Genomic DNA, 20572 nt, shown 5'->3' on the forward strand with positions numbered 1-20572 from the left:
AGTAGTACGGCAGCCAGTTAAACTGGTGCATCACTGGCTATTCTGTAATACAGGAAACCTTTGGTCAGTCCACAGTTGTGAGAGGAAGTTAATGAGTCCTAATGTTTTAAGGTTCATGGATTTCTGCGACACGACCGTTACCAAAAACACGTTTAACTGTTTAAAAAACGTTCAACCTTTGAGCCGTGTTTCAATTACTGTCAGAACTGCATCAACCCTCCCTTCTACAGATGTGTCCATTAGAGTAGACTCTCAATAGTGCCAGGCCACATCATTCACACTTCTGGCAAAGCAAACGACAGCAGCTCCACTTTTTGCCCCGAAGCTTTAGGTCAACATCAATCTTAATCTCCATATTGATGCAGAAAAGCCACTTGCGATGATGCAGATTTACAAGGTATTAATATAAATGGGAGTAGCACACGCACAACCACGGCACATGAAAGCCTTCACACAAGAGAAACATTTTCACACCATTTGCCCCTCTTCACATGTCCATGCACAACATGTATGGATAACGTGGCAGCTATGCAATATTGAGCTATCCCAAGGCATTGGTGAGGTGTCTGGGGGGGAACCACAGGATGTGAGAGGAAGAAAAATTCTGAATTATGGAGTATTGAAATGTGAAATGGAAAGGCAGAGTCATCATATAAACTCCTAACACCATGACAGTTGTATGACTGATACAAACACATATCAACATACATGCATATTAGTGTTGGGTAGCCAACTTGCTTTTGATCGCGTTGCCTTGGAGCTTCAGACGGAGCCAAAGAAGTTGCCGTCTCCATTAAGTGACGCAATTTTATCACCATCTTTGGTGATTAATACATTTTGGGGGATTCATTTGTTGAAGCTTACTGTGCTTTATATGTATATAACACATAATTTATCATTACCCAAGTTCCTTACTAACATGCTTAGTACGTTCAAATAGTAAGTATGATTTTTCAGTAAACCTGAAATTTTAAAGGAAACCAATAGTATAAGAATTGCATACTATTTATTTGAAAACTTTACAGTGTGGACTACAGATGAAGAAAAGCACAATGCATTGTTTTCTACTGGTACCACATTGTAGGTACTGGTACTATAATGGTTTGACTGTGAATGCGAAATTCTGCAACAATTTTATATTTGACTCAATTAAGTAGTGGAGGATTATTCTTTGTAACGTCCAAGTTAAATCCAAACACATTACAACCTGTTCCCTTTGAGAGTCTGCAAGGCTGCAGTGACGTGGCTTTAAAACACACACACACACACACACACACACACACACACACACACACACACACACACACACACACACACACACACACACACACACACACACACACACACACACACACACACACACACACACACACACACACACACACACACACACACACACACACACACACACCTCATTCCTTTACATAGCCTGCGATGGGAAAGCTGCATTTATCTCAGTTCCCGAACGATCTCCTCAGAGAAAGCAGACAAATATAATCACAACGTCTCCGAGCGTCAACATGGATCTTTTTGAAACACTTCTGTCAAGGACCCAAGGGTTAAGAAAAGACTGACAACCTGCGACCACTGGACAACACCTTATAATTATTTCAGATGCCTTGAAAGAATTTCTCTCCCTAAAGCCACAAGAGTATTTTCTCCCAATATGGAGGTTTGTGGAAAAAAAAAAGAAAACACACTGCCGAAACCACGCAGATACAAAGCGAAGCCTGAGATCACTGCCTCTGTTTTGAGGGCACTGGACAAACTTGTGCAGTATCTCAAACAGACGTCAGCTAGAGTATTACCACTCTGGAGAAATCTGTACAGGTATGAAGCTGTAATAAAAGATACAGATTTCCACACACGTGCAAGAACCCGCAGATACGCACAACACACAAAACAGCCCTCATTCACTGGGAAAGCCTTTATGGAGCAATCCCATGAATCCAGAGGGGTCAGGTGTGTGTGTGTGTGTGTCCGTCCCTCCGGAGTAAACCCTGGAGTGTTCTCTATTAAAACCATTCATCCTCTCTGGCAACTATCTGTGTTCATGCCTTTTCAGCTTTTTTTCAGCCTGTTCAATAGTGTGCGTGGTCGACTATCTTGGTTTTGCCAAACCTTCACACACACACACACACACACACACACACACACACACACACACACACACACACACACACACACACACACACACACACACACACACACACACACACACACACACACACACACACACACACACACACACACACACACACAATCAATCTCCTCACTTGTCTTTTTCCAAACCCTTCGTCCTCAAAGAAACACACACACACTCACACAGGATGAGACAGGCAAACACGCTAAGTGCAGTGTCACAGAGCGTCGTCACTGGCCTGTTAAATAATTCAACAGTCCCTCACACACAATTTTGCACATCAGAGAAAGTGAGGGAGGAGGAGCAGGGGAGTGTTCGGGCACCACCAGCGGGATAGAGTGTTATAAAGATCAACAGACACACACATAGAGAACAGGCCTAGAGAGAGCAGCACCTCTAACTATGGAAACCACAATTTAAACAAACGAGCGAATCTGATCCTGTTTCACGTTTGAAGTGAGAATATTTCACATCCTTGTACTCCACGTACCCTCTAATCCACTGTAACCACAGATTTACAATGAACAGTGGTAGTTTGAGCTTTTCCACTGTTGTTTCTTCAAGGGGCTCCATGGACCTGCTGAGGTGCTGCCCAAGAATAGCCACATATAAACATATCACACTCTTATTTTTAGATTTCTTTTTCACTGCTACTGTAGTTTTTTCCTATCATTGGTGTGTGGCCTCTGGCTCAGGTTAAACCCTTTGAAAAAATACATACAGTGAATAACATCTTTTCTAGTTTGACATTCATCACTAAAATGACTTCCTTTAATAATTGCCAAATTGCTCACATTTTAGCCAGCTCTGGTTAACGCTACACTACACTGAAATAGCTAACAGAAATATGTACTAACAGGAATAGTGTGACAACCCTCTTTAACAAAACGCTGTGTTCTACAATACTTATACACAATACACATTATAGCACTAATTATTTAAAACTGGTTTAACACAAAAGAAGGATGGGATACACCCGATCAACCACCAGGACCAACAGCTATAAAGAAGAGAGTAAAATACCAGAACATTGATTGCAAACCAACCTTGGTGCACATTTAATCGTTATTTTTATTGCCGGGTTTTACAGTCGTAGAGGATGAAGACAGTGTGTGTGTGTGTGTGTGTGTGTGTGTGTGTGTGTGTGTGTGTGTGTGTGTGTGTGTGTGTGTTTTTATGTGTTGTGAATTCATGTTGAGTATTAAAGATCCTAAGGGGAAAAAAACTAGAGTCCAAGACCCTTGTCAGTAAAACTAAAGATTTGATTCCCATTTCCTGAACAAGAAATTGTGAAAGATCAGAGTTTAAAGATCTAAACAAAGCTGTTTTTTAAACTCAATAAACCTGTGATTTTAACGTATAGTTTAGGAAGTTGTTCTGGTATTGAAAAGGTCTGAATCTCAACCAAACCTTTGTTTATTTGTTCATTTCTGTTCTTTTCGTGACTTTACTTCACTTAATCACATGTATAAATGTGGGAGTTTCATGTTTACATAATTTCTTTTCACTCAGGCAATCATTTTGGTCAAACTCGCTCTTTTTAAAGACCCTTGTGGGCCCAGCAATGAACCAGTTCATTATTTTTGAAAGCACGACTCCACCAGCGCCACCTCCTCTAACCTGACTCACTAAACAAACACCAACACGCACTTTGTAATTTTGTGTCCCAAAAGTATTCAATTAATTATTTCCTTAAATCAGATAGATAGAGATAAGAGAAGACGCTGGGGTCAATGGGCTGTAAACAAAAACAAGTGATTTCCACAGTGGAATATTTACGTGAAGGACTCTACCCAAGCACCACCCCTGTTCTGGTTATTTTGTTGTCGTGAATGAGTCTGACTCGGACAATCTCCTGCTGTGCTTTCTTCAGACGTGAAAGGCAAAAAGAATTCTCCATGATTAATATCAAATGTTTATTTAATGGCTTGAAATCCCGTAGCGTGAGAGGAACAGTGACGGAATATTGAACAGACACCCACAAGGAGAGTGAGAAACATCAGCACACCCAGCAACTGACGGCAACTTTCATATCTTACAAGCCCAGAGCACAGTGATATTTACAAGGAACAGCATCTCTGGGCAGTGGAAGGTCAGAGAATGTAAAAAAATTACTGCAGTTCAAATGATCGCAGGTTTTACTTGGCCCCCAGAGCTAAATTATTAAAGAGCGTTATATTGATATGCTCCAATGTCATCAGCTCCGCTCTCGTGGCCAGAAAAAATAAATTAGAATTCCTATTTATTACTGAGACATAAAAGTTATGTCGCCCAGTTTACATCACAACTCCATGTCTGATTAAATAGTTCGAACGCACCCACACACACACTCCCAGCACTTAGTGTCAACGTCAGACAAAATTGAACATTCAAATGTATGATTACACTTAATTGAAGTCGATACTGACAATAATCGCTGCTACACACGCAACAAGCTCTTTTCGTGCGAGGTCGTTAACATGAGCAATCTGTTGAACCATCGAGCCAAAGTCCATCACCCACTGACAGAGGAATGCAGATTGAAACTGCCCAGCTCATAGTTCATCTGTGTCACAGGTATCTAATGTATGCTCGCAGCCTGGAGGCATCACGTGGAGTTTACTAATTCACATCAACACGGGTTGATGATTAGGAGATACATTAGCCAGCTGATTGTTATGGGTCCATTCATAAACTCAATCTGACATGGTTAGAGCTTCAGCTGAGCTGTAATTCAGAAGTTCACAGTTTCAGTTTTAAATTACTCAGAACAGCTGCCGATTTAGTGACTTGGGGTCAGCAAAGGTTCAGCTAAAGAGCAAAGAAAACACATTTGGGGCTATTACAGTTATTGCAGATGCAGTTCTTATCATCAAGATGAAAAATTGAGGTATAAACACATTCAACTTGAATAGAACTATAGAACACATAACTCTGCCAAGGCCACTAAGGCAGTCCTGTAGAAAGGCCTGATTTATTTCATCCAAATCCATTAATTCCGCCCAATAAAGAAAAAGGATCCACACCGAAATCCCATGTGTTCTGATCCAGACTGTATCCTTCTATCAAGTGGTGGAAATCCGTTCAGTTTGTTTTTTTGTAATTTCGCCACCATACAAACCAAGGTTCTCTGTGGAGGTGATAACCACACACCCCGTTGCCTTCAAAACCTTTTCGTACCACATTTATATGGACTATGTTTTTTTTTATTTGGTGGCCCTGCAGGCTAATGAGCTCCGATCAGCAGAAGGACAGGGTTGAGTGACTGGAGTCCAGTCAATCACAGGTTTCAACAGAGTGTAATCTGTAGAGCGTTGGCACATACACAAGCCACATCTAATTCATAAACCTGACCCAAGGTCCCCGGGTTCGGGCACCAGCTCAGTATCCCGCCGCCCACTTTCAGCTGTGGCATGAACTCACACTGCGGTGACAAATGATTTAATCCGTATGAGTCACAGTGTCAATGTCTCTGCTACCATTTTATAATGACACACCTCCCCATGGTGAATATTTTGAGTTAACTAGTGACCTAACAAAAAGAAATGCACAGTGTGCATAGATAACAGAACGATCCATTCGAACAAGGTCAACATTTACACTTCAAACCACTCCTGTTTTATTACAAGAATAAAACGTTGTAAAATAAGGCGTAATTATTCAACTTTCAGACTCTGTTCCCACTGGGACACTGCTTTTGCATGCTTACACCATAACAGCATCCCAGAAAATAGAACAGGCACAAGAGCAGAGGAAATTATTCTCTCATCTGGAGTATTGTTTGAATTATTCAATCCAAGTAAAAAGGTATTTAAAAAGAACTTCAATTTGAGGCTGATCAGTTTACATAAAATATGACAACCATGGTTACATGCTTTGTTCAACAGTGGTATGTGTCCAATATGAAAACACACAGTTCATGGAGGACATTATGGTGGGTCTTTTTTCTCCTAGCAGGAGGATATGACTAATATCTACATAGGCTTAGATACAGATGCTGGTGGAGTAATAACATTCAAGTGAGATGACGTAGTAAAAAACAACTGATTAGCTTCGCTACATCTATTAAGATTACAAACAATATCTTTCAAACAAGACAGACACTACATTTCTCCACAAATAAACTGATATTGGGGGTGCAACAAAACCTGTAAAAACAGAATCAACACAGACATTAGCCAGTGTCCATTACTCTCTTCATTCACAGCCATTGCCTGTGTTTCATCACTTAGTTTCAGTGTCTGCTGTCACCTCACTATTCATTATTTACACACAAACGAAAAAATCTTCCACTGAATTAAGCCTCAGTTTGGTATTAATGTACATGAGGGAGTAAGAAGTGTGGCTAGAAGTAGAGCGCCTAACTCCACCAAAGATGTACGGACACCTTTAAACTCAATCAAGCAAATTGTACAAAGGTATAGCTATCAGTGAATATATCTAAATTTGAGGGAATTATGCTACGAATGTATGCTGCAGTGGAATATAAATACAGATGGTGATTGACAAAAAGTGGAGAAAAGAGGACAGACAGCAATTAAGACTAAATGCCAATTAGTTTAGGTCATTGAGGTGCAAAGTTGTTATTGACCCTGGCTGACACATCGGACCACTGCTGGGGCTAAACTGGTGTGAAAGCAAAAAGACAGGCCATTGGATGAGGGCTGGTGTTTTCATCAATGTGTGTACTACTCACTCACACTGGCCACATGGAGCCAGGCTCAGCTGGGACTTGGTGGCTTGATGGGCCATATTGACTAGGCAATAACCCAGGGCCAGTTTATGACACTATCAATTCCCAGTTGTATTGATTTTCATTGTGGCTGCGAAAATACTCTTTGGTTTGCACACGCATGCACAACACATGACAGCTGTGGTGCAATCACACAAGCACACAAAAAACAACGCAACGCATCCAGACAATGTTGGAGCACACTAAAGCAACTATCAACAAATATTAAATCTCATAAATGGCTGGTGTGTCAGAGTGTAGCTGTGAAAATGATCAGGCTGTTTCCCGTCAAGGCCAAATGACAGCCAGTACAGATTGAATATGATGATGCACCCACTGAGGTTTGAGGCCCGATATGAAATAGTCTGGCTTTTCAAACACACACATGGAAAGTGCACTTTGCATGTGTGGCTTTGCTGCTGCTTTCACACACGCACTGAACTTTTTTTAATTTTCCAGAGAGACTGTATGTGAGAAAGCAAATGTCCGACTTAGTGACGCCTGACATTTTGTGGAATTGTTTGGCCAGCCCCCGAGTAAAATGTCCAAGTGAGCCCACAAAATCTCCGGAAAAATTCACAGAGAGCATGTTGATGACATTTCTAACACGCAATGGATATTAAACAGAAATTGTTTTTAAATCTCAGGATGAAAAAGAGGAACCATACACATAGATGACACCAACAAACGTGTCAACTTGAAAAGCCTTTGGTGCTAAGGACAGATGTCGGTGTCGATGGGCTGCAAACAAAAACATGTGATTTGTGTTTGCTTTAGAGGAGGCTCATGGTGAGAGAGTGTCCCTCACACCACACTCGGAGCTGAGCTGTGTGTGCATGCAAATGTGTAGTGTGTGTAGAAGGGCAGGGCTTTGAGTAAAGTGAAGCGCTCCTCTAAAGCCAGACAGGATTTTCCAATCAAGGGCAGCAGAAAGATTAATAGCGGCCTGTTGGATGTTCCACAGCAAAGCCAGTGCAACAGAGAATGTGTTACAGTGAGCAGGACATGCAGATGCCAATCGCTCAGGTTTTTTTTTCTCACAATAAAATATTAAAGCGACTCAAACAGAGGCTGTTGAGTTGCATTAGTTGGAGTGTGAGTGATGCTGTCGTACCAAGAACGGCAGCTACCACTGTCTTTGCATGTGTGTCCACCTTTTCCTAGATCAGGCTTCCCTCATTCTGTGATCTGGTGCAAGAGCTAGAGAACTAAGATTAAGACCCTTTCGCCTCAAGAAACATCTTAATCTTTTCAACGGCCTGATTTCCCTAATCTGCAAACCAAGTTTTACACAATTCAGAGCAATACCGACTGGTGTGCGAGCGAAGAACACTGCTCAGTGAACGAATCTGCATGTAAGATGTCTGTGCTGTGTGAAATGAGAGGTCCTCTTTGACTTTCTTGAAGGCTGTGTTCTTGGAGGGATGATGTCATGCAGTCATTCGCTAACGCCCCACAGGATGGCGGAAGATGAGGTGATTCACAGTTGTACATTTATGTCCAGGACTCCCACAGCTGTCAGCTTCATGTTACACTGAAGAAAAAAGTCCTGCAACCAGTTGTGTATCATTGCACGTACACTTTTCTCTGCCAGGTTTTTTGTTACTTCGAGTCGTGCTTCAAACTATGGCTATTCAACATCCCTCTGGCCTCTACTGTAAAGTCCGAGGAGGAAATGGATTTCACGATTTGATGCTATAAAAACAAAATTGAATCAAGCTAAATTACATTTTCTGGAGGAGTCTGTGGATTTCAGTTGACCGTGAAGAGAGAGCGGGGTTGGGGGCATTGGGGGGTTAATGTGTCAAAATCTGCAAGTGGTTCCAGACAAACACCACAAACTTACTCTTACTCAATGAACACTAACATGGCACAGTGCCCCTATTGTTCTCACTTCATCAGTGTGACAGAGGAGCCGCGTCAAGCCAACACGGAAATGGGTTGGTTCATCACAGCGCATCAACTGAGCAGTGCCTGTGAAGGTGTTGGGTAATTTGACTCCTCTATGTCTCAATGGATGCAACGCAGCAGGAGAAGCTTCAGCTTGCTAACCTACAAGCTTCCGTCCCTGCTTTGCCAGAAGAAAAGAGAAAGAACCATCAGCCAAAGTGAAAGCTAAAGACAGGGGGAGGAAATTAAGCAGAGGAAACCCCCAAAAAAGGAGACATGCATGTAGGCCACTGAGTCATTTCCCTTGTGTTTTGCCACTTCCTCTTCTTTTTCAAATATACACTGACAGTATAAATTATGTACATCATCACTCGGGTTTACACAGAGTGGGAGAGGGCCCATGGGTTTTAGGCCTTAGGATTTCAGCTTTTTATCCCCTGTAAAGTCTGTCCGCAATTAGTTTGGGAATTAATTCTGGTTCAGATCTTAGCCTCCCCCTTCCTCTTTTAGATCTTCATCCATGGCTCTTTTACACACACACAGAAGGGGGAAAAAGAGAGGAGTTAAAACGTGTACTATCTGGCCTGCGGAGGACCGATTTTACTATCACAAATGCCTTTAAGTTACCACCTACGTAATAGTTATGTGGCTTAGTACACCAACAAGCTAAATGACATGTTTAATACCCTTGTTAGAATGGCTGTTTGCAGTGTCTGTGTAGAAACGGATCCAGATTAATTTGGCATCAACTGGTCCACTGTAGCCAAGAGCATTCATAACCACCGGCACTTAAGTATTGATGGATTTTGTTAAACGATTGCTTGTGAAACTACTCGATAACAGACGCGATTTCCCACCAACATACAGTTTACTTGCGGTAGCAGCCGTTTGCAGACATGTGTGATATCATCTAGTATCCTTATTAAATGAGTTAAGCTTTTAAAGGCGAGTAAACTCACTTTCTGTCATCAGGACAAACAGGAAAATAGTTGTAATAGCCAGTTTTCAAAGTTCCAATGACATGGTCACTCCAATCAGTTCACCACTCTGCTGCCTGTTTTTTATTTGTTCTGCTGAATGTGAATCTGTAACATTCACTCTTGGTCCAGGCTTTCTGTTCCTGGTGGAATCCATTAATTTCTGCAACCTCTCCCACCCTGTCTCTTTGGGGAGGGGGAATGAAAGGGGGAATGAAAGGGGGGTTGGAGAGTCACTAGTTCCTTCCAGTAAAAAATTATCTTTCACTACATCCTGTACTTTAGCTGTGCAGTCTGATCTCACCACAGCTCAGACGTCACGACCTTTAAAATCCACAAAACCCTGTGTATCAATAATTGATAGAACATATCTTTACACTGCAAATATTTGTCAGAAAAAAAAAGGACCATAAATGAATAACAGGAACCTATTATATATAACTCACAGCTCAGTAATTCAGAGTGAAAGCATGATTGATAGACAGAAGAAAGCTCTTAGAATAGATGGAGGTCAGTGTTAGATGCAGTAGTCCTACTTGGTGTCCATTATGGCTTTCTATCATGGTTATCATGTTGACTTTGCATGTCTGAGTGTGTGTGTGCGCGTGCGTGCATGCATGCATGCATTCGTGCAGGGGGGTAATCAGTATTCAGCCCTAGCTTCTTTAATTTTCCTACAAGGCTTTTGATTTCCTGATTATCATACCATGTCCATTTAGATTTGATGCTATCAACAATTCCATAGCTAATCTAAGAATGACTGCTTTCATTAGTGGTGATCACAAAGAGGATCGACAATAAAATCCGGCCTGTTATTATTGCTGACAACAGTAATTTGAACCTTGATATCTAATCAGGCAGTAATATTAGCCTGCTTCCTGCCCTATCACTGAATTGATTAACAATGTACAAAAGGCTCTTTCCTATCCGACATGGACCTTGGATCACACCAAGAAAGAACAGCAGGACACTGGTAATGCAAGATGCTGTGAATGAAAACCCAGGAAGGGTGTGCACACATGAGCTTCTTTGATACCTTCATGGACTGATCATTTCACCATTTTCTAATTTGCCCGGCGGGACGACATCATCCCTGCAATTATCCTATAGGGTTCGTGACCTCGTGGCTTTCTAACACTGCACATCTGGTTCATCCGTGTGTGTGTGTAGCAGAGATGTGCATGTGTGTGAGTGAGAGAGAGAGAGGAAATGAGAAGGAATGATGGAAGTAGAGGGGCGGGATGTTGACTGGCAGAGTGTCTTCCAAGTCACAGCCTAATTGGACAATTGTTCAGTTTAACCTCAGGCTCCCTGGCTTCAGAAAGACATACAAAACCGATCTAATATGGACTATTAACCAAGAGAAAGGTGGCGGAAGCACTTGGCTTTGGCTCACATTGCATTATTTTTCCCCATGAGAAACTCCCATGTTCCCTTATGATCTATGACACATCACTCACATCCAGTCTGGGTTAAAATAGCCGTGTTGTCCAACAGTATGTGTTTGCCTTGATGTTGCATTAAAAATTATTGTTGGAGGGATTCCCACGATAAACGCATTCAGCCAAGCAGAGGCACAGACTTAACTAAAAAATACAAAATAAAAGTCACATTTAGCCTGATTCACTGCTGGCTTGCGAGAGCTCGACACAATCTCCCCCTGATTCATCAGAGGTAAATCTCCACTTGACCCAATGGAGGCTGTCCAGTTGCAGCATTAGGGATGCACAGAGCTTGGGCAGAGGCCTACTTTCTCTTGGGACTGGGGGGGGGGGATGGGGGTGGGTTTGGCACATGCTCTGGTTGCCCAACAGATGAGGAGTTATCCAGCGTTCATGTTCATTTTGGTGGCAGCAAGAGCAAAACGGATCAGTATGATCATGCCAGGCGACATCACCCTTAAAAACTCTGCACCATTTGATAATGAAGCGATGCCAAGGGGCTAGCACTGAACACACTGTCCACCGCTGTGCTGACCTGGTAGTGTTTAATCAACACATTACAAATTGGAAAAACAGTGGAATCAAAAAAGAAAATAATAACAATTTGACGATGTAGAACTGAGAGACACCAAAGCGCTTTGGGCAGGCAAAGGAAGTTCCCAAAATAGACCAATGTGAAGCAGTGTATTACCTCACCCCCACTCACATCAGCAAACATGCCCATCACAATTATGTATCCTAAGCCTTGCTGACATGCCCCACTCTGCTAAGCTAGCAGAGCACAAAGTTTCCCCAGCTGGTTGCATGCAGGGGAGAGTCAGCAGAATGGACGAAAATTGTAGGCCTATGACATGACACTTTGAATTTTTTAAAGACCACTATTACAGTGAACCATGTAGTTCTAAAAATACTCCTAAGCCCTTTCCTTCATTCTGCCGAGCTAAATTAAGCCCCAGACCCGGGAGGGGTGGTGGTGGGCAGAGATAACACAAGTCAGCCATCAGCGATGGTAATGTCTCTTTGGGTGATGATGATGGCTGCACCTAATTCCCCAGCACTTCAACTTGGCCCAGTCACGGAAGAGCAGAGGGAGGCTTGCAGATTTCACAGGAGAGCTGGAGACAGATGTAGCCAGACATAATGGGGGTTGAACAGAGTAGGGGGTGGTGGTGGTGGTGGTGGTAGTAGAGGGGGTAAACTCATGGCCACAGCTGCAGAAGGATAGGAGGCATGCTTCTGATGAAGGGCTGTAATCAAGTCGCTTATGCTAACCTCCCACACCCAGTCAGGCCAACTTGCCAAAATGCCTCTCTTATGACAGAGAGGGGTTTCGGAGGCTAGAGGAAGAAAACAAAAGAGGAAACGAAAAGCCCATCTAATGCACATGAAACAATGATGCACATGTTCAACAACCAATCAGTTCTGTATTTTGGTGTAAAAATATGTTAACATTGTGTGCAGTAAACAAATTAATCCAGATGTCTGCAGGAAGAGAACATTTAAAAAAAAGATTTGATGTTCCAGGTGAAAAGTCTGGCATTTGCCTCCAGAAATAAGAGACAATAAACGTCTTCAAAAGTGCCCAATATTTTCAGCTGTACACTGGGTGACGGCTGGACACCAGCAATCGCCCAAAAATCTGAACAAGACAGTGAGACAAAGACAATTGCCAGCGGTGAGAAGTGGACGAGTGAGGAGCAGAAGTGGCACAATCACATGGGAGGCATTTGTTGATGAGACATCTGTTGGGCCATGACTTCCTCCAGTCAGAAACAGCTTTCAGTCGACCAAGGCCATGACTCAGGTCTGTGCCAGCTGCTGGGCCATGACTAGATCAGTTTTACGTTTTCTTTGAGACTCCTATCGTGATCAGTGGTGCAAATAAACAGCTGATGAAAGAGTTTCCTGATTATGGCTAGAGGCTGACTGATACCGATTCGGGGGGGGGGGTCAATACTGATACCGATACTAGGGAGTAAAGAAATAACAACGAATTGGGCAATCTTTGGTAATCCTAAAATGTCACAATCAAAATGTTTAACCTTAAACAAATAACCGTGGATAAAAATTAGCACTAATACTATTTTATTCAGAAAATTAAGTAAAATGTAAACATATCTTTTCATTTTGGTGCAAATCAGCAAAGATAAACTGTGTTACATCTTTGAAAAGCTCATGTTGGTCAATTTTTTATCAGCCAAGCAATGAATCTATCAGGCTTAAACTATGACTTGTTCTTTGGCGCCTTTGCGGACATGACCCACTAGATAGATTATTAAAAACATACATTTAGCTTCAAAGCTTGAGATCTTTTGTGTGATTTTAAAAACCCACCAACTTAATTAAATTGAGACAATAGATAAGAAGATGGAGTCTGACTTGGATACAAACACTGCCTTGATATCCACCAGAAACAGGATTATGGAACCACCCGCTGTGAACATGGGCATGTGTATAGTGTCCTAAAGATTTGGTAATTAAATAAAGTGCTACTGCTACTCTAGATTAATCCTTCTACCAAATATCTGTACGGGTTCTCTTTCTCGTTGGCTTCACAGGACTCGGATCGTGCAGCAGCGAGGAGTTTTGCTGTCCTCTGAATCATTAAAAGCGGTCTACATGAACACATCTGCCAGTGGAGGAGAGGTGGGGGGTAGGGGGGGCATAATTCTCCTTGTCATCTGAGACAGCATTCCTATATTAGACATGCTAAACCAGATCACTGCAGAACATTAAGCCTGACAGCAGCGCTTTAATATTTGATGCGCTCTGCTACCGTGGCATAAACCACCAAACTGCCGTGGCACCGGCTACACTGACAATTCTCTAATATATTTTTCAGAAGTCAACCTACTGTCACATGGAAGTGGAGAAAAGTTGAGAATTGTGAGAGATGCTGAGGTGGATTAGTCAGCAGGGAGGAGGAAACAGAGACACAGGTTGCCCTAGATCCAGAGCAAAAATCTGCCAAGACTTTCCCCAACTGGCATCAAGGGGTTTCGACTTTTGGAAAATGTCATAATAGCCGTCTACCAGAGTCTCTCCGATGTGTTGAGCTGACCCAGCACACAGACAGTAAACTCATCACAGCGTTTGTGGCAAGCCACAAGGCACTGCAATTGGGTCCTGGGTCTTTGGCAGCAAAGCAGGTAAACTTGTTAACTTTGACATCTGAATGAACCCACACACGAGAAGGAGGACGGGGGGGGGGCAGGAGATTCACACACTCTGGGAAGACATCACTGTCTTGATAATAGCCAGGACAGAGGCACCGTCCGAAACAATGTTTTCACTGCTAATTAAAACATGCCCGAGGTACTGTGAGGCCAGAAGTCAGCATGTATGCCTTCTGGTCTTAAACTACACAAGTCAGGGTTCAGAATGAGAGTGAACGAGATCACATTTGACGTAACAGCACGTTAGAAGAGCTGCGAAACAGAAGCTGAAACAGCAGAGGACAGTGGTGACGAATTGTTGTGTGGATAAACATCCCAATGGCATGTGGTCAGGCAAATTTAAAAACCAGAAATCTGCTGACTCAACAAAAGCAGTTTAATATTGTGTTCGACTTAGATCAGTGGTTATCAGAAATATTTGGGATATCCATTAACTAGTTTGATTGAGTCATCCACTTTTGCAACTTTAATCTCAGAGAATCTGCAGGTGTTCTATCATATTACCTGCTTCCTACAACTTTTTACCTACAATAACCCTGATACAGTATAGTGATGCTAATGACAGTCAACGTTTACAGAGACACTCAGGTGCATGGTGCATGGTTCTCCTTATTTCATTTTGAATTCCAAAACAGAGCAATCACACAGAACAGCTTTTTAAATTAACTTGTCAACACTCATTTCACCAAACCCCAAATTATACTTGTTGAGTTTTTATAGCATAAGATTTATTGGCGTACGTTGGGACAGAAACTTTACAGGAGCTGTGAGGGAAATTCTCTCACTCCCACAGCTGCCTCAGGCAGATCAATACTACTCTCTAATCTAATATCTCAATGACTGTCCTTTATATTAATAATGACCACATCAAGTCAGAAAGATATTATTAGGGTAGCTCATCTAATTGGCTTAATGGGCACCCCAAGTATGGAGGCTTGAGTCCTCTGCAGTGAACACAGGTTTGGTTCTGACTCGACCCTTTGCTGCATGTCTTCCTCGCACTCTCTCCCTTTCACTCTTAAAATTCTGTCCTATCAATAAAAGGCTTGAAGTCACATTAGTAACATTTAACTTTACCTCAACTCTAATGTTTGTCACAAAAGTTCTGCTCTGATGACAGATCGTTGGCATCATTACCTTTGATAGTGTTGTAGGTCTTCCAAATACGACTGATATTGCAAAATTTGTTGTGTTTTTTGTATTTGACTATATTCAAACCAGGTAGTTACATCATCATGGTGGGTGACTTGTTTGGGTTGGACACTGATACTCCGATGTCAGGTGTTTGTTGAGCTCTACCTTTACATTTCATTTCTACCTGGCTGTCAACAAGTGTCACAGGAACGCACACAACCAAAGCGGAAACTATAGGTGTTATGCAAAGTCAACACTGGCATGACAACTCTGTCAGCAGCCTGGCAGGACGTACTCTGTGCAATGTGGTAGGGTTTCATATCTGAGATAAGATCAACATGCCAACTTTATGTCTATATGGAAAAATAAACAAACATTTAGGTCTTTAATTTTGCTCAACCACAAACAATAAAAAGGCTGCATATCCAGTTTTTACCTGGTCTTGTTGTGAATGAAACAGAGAAGAACAGATAAACTTACATGGCTATAATTGGGTTGTAGATTACAATTCAATAGTTAAAATCCTACCACATAGTACAAGTGATCATGGAGAGACATAACTAGCAAAGCTATTTTCACAATTTGACTTAAGGCCATTGTGCAAATGGCGGCCTGCCTTTAATGTGAGCATGGCCTTAGTTCACACCCCCGCCCGTCTCTGACAGCCACATCAGCCAGTTGTCAAGAGCAGCTGATGTGTCCTTTCCCAGTGCATCCATCAGCACACTCTAATAATCACAGACACACACAATACACTGGTACTCTAAAGGATTTGCGCAAATACATGTGGACCCCGGCTAACGTCTCAAAAATCTCTCAAACAGCTCTATAAAAAGACATAACTGTTAGCAATATGCTTATGACTGCTTCTGACTGTATAAAGGAAGCTCGCTGTCATGTTACATATAGAGACCAGTGTCATACAGTGTTAACAGCAACACTAGGAAACTTTTTTTTATTTTAAAATAGCATCTTCAGAATGAGTTTGAGGGTTCAGTGACTGTGAATATGGAGAATGTTTCCTCCATCATTCCCACTGTTACCCTGAACGTCTGTTCTTGCTCTATATGTAACTTTGGGGAGTGGGTACGATCTCCTGTGAGAAGAACTGACTGAGAGTCAAAGATTCAACTGTCAGAATCAACTCCAGCAAGTTAAAGAGTAACGCTGAACTGTAAAACACTTAGAAGTCATTAAAAACAAGCATTTAAGAACAATATTCAGCAGGAAACTTTTAAAATATGAAGAATTCTTAACAGAGTTTGGTGGATTTGGTTCAGCGGCAGCTCTTCTGGTTCAGGAGGCAGGGGATCATGGGGAATATCCACTTTTGTTATAGCTATGTTTGAGTCAGACTTCCACTCAGACTCAACACAGTGATTTGCTTCGTTTTTTTTCCCCGACAAGAAACCCACTCAAATGCTCAGACATGGTGCCCAACAGTCAATCGCCACATGTGGCTGCAGAGGGCTCTGATGCTCGGCAAGTTAGTGTTGCTTTAACAAAAGCCAAATGAAATCAGAGAAACAGGTAATAATTCATCCAATATACTCAGTAATTGTGTATTGTTCAGAATGTACCTATTCAAAATGACTCTCCATTTGACTTGTGGTCTTGAAAGTCTCAGGTTTCACATCCTGAACAATAAAAAACATTTACCCCATCAGATGTGAATCACCTCAGCTGGGTCTAATGGTACAGAAACAACCATTTAGTGCATCATAACCTGTGACTTATCAGCATACAGCTGATAGGTCTGATATAGAGCTAACTGCACAATCACATGTTCTGTATCAGGTCAACAACGTGGAGGAGGGAACCGTTTACCTAAACAAGTCACAATCAGAGTAGTCATAAAAGCTGAACTGCCCAAGATACCATCACTAATAAGGAAGTGTATCACTCTCTGTTCCTGCGTTGACAGTCGGCCTCCTAGATATGGATGATTACAACCAGGAAGAGGACTTGCACAACAGCCCTGTGCCCTTTGAACGTAAAGGGCAGCTAAATTGAAGAAGGCCACTGAAACTCTTGATTATAGACTAAAGCTGCGTTTTGACCAAAATCACCAGGAACCTTTAGTACCGGGAACTTTATTCGAGGAACTTAATGGACCCGACCACAGACCACAACGAAAGAGAAGATAACCTGCTGATGTGTGAACAACCGATAGCTACAAAAAACTGATCAACTCTCGTCCACCAGGTCAAGTGGTAAACAGGCAGTACACATCGCGCAAGTAAACATGGAGATAAAAATCGGAAAAGAGTCGACGACAAGAACTAAGCATATTTAAAACACCCGAGATGTCAGACACAACGTAAAGAACCACATTTTATGACCTGTTTCTAAATTCAGACTGTGGTTCCCTGTGGTGGGAACACATATACCCCTTTTGTGTTTTGACAGCCAAAGACCTGGATCTTGCCAAGAAACTCGGGTTCCTCTCTGGCACCAACACTTAGTTGTAGTCTAAAAGAAAGAACTGCTTACATCAGGTGATGGTGGCGGGATTGTCACGACCAACCAGACCAGTTGGACCAACCAAAACATTGTGACCACCATTTAAAAAAAAAAAAAACAGAGCTTGTGTCGTGTGTAGTCTGCAAAGAGGATTGAATATTTTTAAGCATGGATGCCAAAGCGAAAGAGAAGTGGTCTGACAAACTGTTGTTGGTTTGTTGTCGTCAGCTCAAGTGCACAACAAACCAGACAGCGGGAGCTTCACGAGCAGAGCCTGTGCTGGGAAATCAGAGACTTGTACAGTGACGTAATGTCTTGGTGGCTCTATCCTGTGTGAAAGCAAACCAGCAAACCAACTCCGGATAGCACCAGGTATACATCTCGGTTTAAAAGGGGTTATCGTCAGAGTTCTTGCAAAGGGTACCAGCTCCTGTAGAAAATCCTGTGCTGGAAACGCAGCTATTATCCCCCCCCCCCAAAAAAAAAGATTGAAAGAAAAGCACAAACCATGGCTGAAATCTCTAAATATTTGATTCCCCTTAACTGAGAGCAGCTTGACGCCACTTATTCAGCAACATGCCAAGGCGAAGGTCTAGATTCAGCAAAACAAATGTGTGTGAAACGAGTTCATCCACACTACATCTCTCTTCTCTGAGCCCCTGAGCAGAAAAGAAAACAAACACACTCCGCCATTCGAATCCATGTGAGTGACATGTCATAATACCAGGGAGAGGAAGAAGAGGAAGAAGAAGAAGAAGAAGAAGAAGAAGAAGAAGAAGCATCCTTAGAATAAAACCATCTTTACAAAGAACAGTTGTTTATCAGAGGGAACCAGCTCTGCTGCCTCTCACTCATGCGCTCTACGCTCAGGAGATGACATCATGTTGGGTCAGCTTGGGTTTGAGTGCTCGGCTCTCTCTCTCTCTCTCCACATCTGCCATTTCGAGCCCCACGTTCACTTTCTACCTGCTGCTTGCCCTAACCGAGCATGTGCACGTGACTGTGCGCGTGCAGGTGAGGACCTCCGGCAGCGGTAAAGGACTTTGTAAATAAATAATGAGGCTGAATGTTATGAATGCGAGTCGTTATTTGCACACACACACACACATAAAAAACAAAACAAAGTGTCGCGCGTGCAGACGGTGCTAATGGCGTAGTAAAACGTGGGTAGAGACGAGGGTTCGGATCTCGGCTGAGAGACACTGTGCGGTGATAGTAAAAATAACAATGAAGGGACTCGACGGAAGGTGCCACGGTGGGTTTGCATGTGACACACTCACGCACGCTGACCCACATTTGATGACAACGGCGAAATAACAACAGCGGGGACAAGTTTTCACAGCGTCCACACACAAACACACAAATACATAAAAACACCCCCCACACACACACACACACACACACACATCCATCCATCAAGTGCGCGCATCACCTGTCAGCCGTGCTCTGCTGCTCGTACTCACCCGCTGTGTGTGGGGGGGGGGGGGGGGGGGGACGCAGCTCCACAACATCCACAATAAAAGGGTTTTCAGCAGGTGCACGGACTCAGCGAATCAAACCGTACTACGCACTTCAGCCCCCGGCGAGGAGGAGCTGCCGCCGCCGCCGCTGCTCCTACTCCTGCCGCTGCCGCTGCTGCTCCTACTCCTGCCGCTGCCGCTACGTGGACTCACCGCCTCTCCGGGGACTCAAACAAACAAGCCACTGTGGTCACTCCACTCTTCCCCCTACTCCTCCTCCTCCTCCATACGGCTCCAGGTGCCGGTGCCACCGACCCCCCCTACCCTCCGCTCCTTCACATCCACTTTTACCGCGTAGCGACCTAGCTTAGCCGAGAGGAAGCGGTCGGTTCGGAGGTGTAAAAAAAACCGTTAGCGACACGAACAGTGACAGCGGCGGGAGGAGAGGAGGAGGAGGAGAAAGCCCGCTCACCTTTCAGGGTCCAACAGGGGCCGAGGAGGAGGAGGAGGGGGGGGTAAAAGTGCTCCTCTTCCAGGGTGCAGGAGTTCCACGCAGCCCGGGGTCTGTAGCAGATGTCGGTGACACTTTGCGGGGCGCTGCTGTCAGTTGGTGCGGACTTCCTGAATGACGGAGCAGCGCGAGCTCAGCCCTCCGCGGCTCTTCTTGACACACGGCCGGAAATAAAAAAAAGTTGTCGCGTGCGGCGGAGGATGAGCACTTTTTCCTGTTTGTTTTGTTTAATTCATTTATTCGTTGTTGTTTTTTGCGTTTCGTTTCGTCTCACCGCTGCATTCCAGCACCGCAAAGTCGAATGTTTTTACCCCCCCCCCCCCACACGCACAAAAATCTAACGCAAAAACAATCCAGTTTGTCCTTTGATCCCAAAGATCACAGGTTGAAAGTTGTCGAGCAAATAAATCCCGCACCTTGTTTCCTTCGTTAAAGATGAGTGGACTGACCGACTGAGTCAACCCGGTTCTGTCGCAACTTCACGCACGGTGATACAGCTCATGTCCTGAACTTAGCTCAGTGCGATGCTGCCACCTGCTGTCTGTACTTTGAAGTGTATCTGACGATACTGCTCATCCAAGAAACTTGGACAGAAGAAGTAAATTTGGGTTATTGAGGAGATTAAGAGGAAATAAAGAATAATAATAACGTATGATATGTATATA

At 43.2% G+C, this 20572-nt stretch overlaps 1 protein-coding gene across 2 annotated transcripts in view; it reads right to left on the reverse strand.

Moving 5' to 3' along the window:
• Positions 1–20419, reverse strand: part of taok3a (TAO kinase 3a) — a 62207-nt gene extending 41788 nt beyond the window's left edge. Inside the window, exon 1 of one of the 2 annotated variants that reach the window (XM_053420971.1) lies at positions 19869–20419. The gene's annotated coding sequence lies outside the window, so the exon portion shown is untranslated. Of the gene's footprint in view, positions 1–9703; positions 9820–19868 lie in introns of those variants that run through there. The other variant, XM_053420972.1, reaches the window with a different exon arrangement.
• Between the last annotated feature and the right edge of the window lie 153 nt (positions 20420–20572).

This window comes from Pleuronectes platessa, chromosome 4 (genome assembly GCF_947347685.1).
Source record: "Pleuronectes platessa chromosome 4, fPlePla1.1, whole genome shotgun sequence".
Lineage (NCBI taxonomy): Eukaryota > Metazoa > Chordata > Actinopteri > Pleuronectiformes > Pleuronectidae > Pleuronectes > Pleuronectes platessa.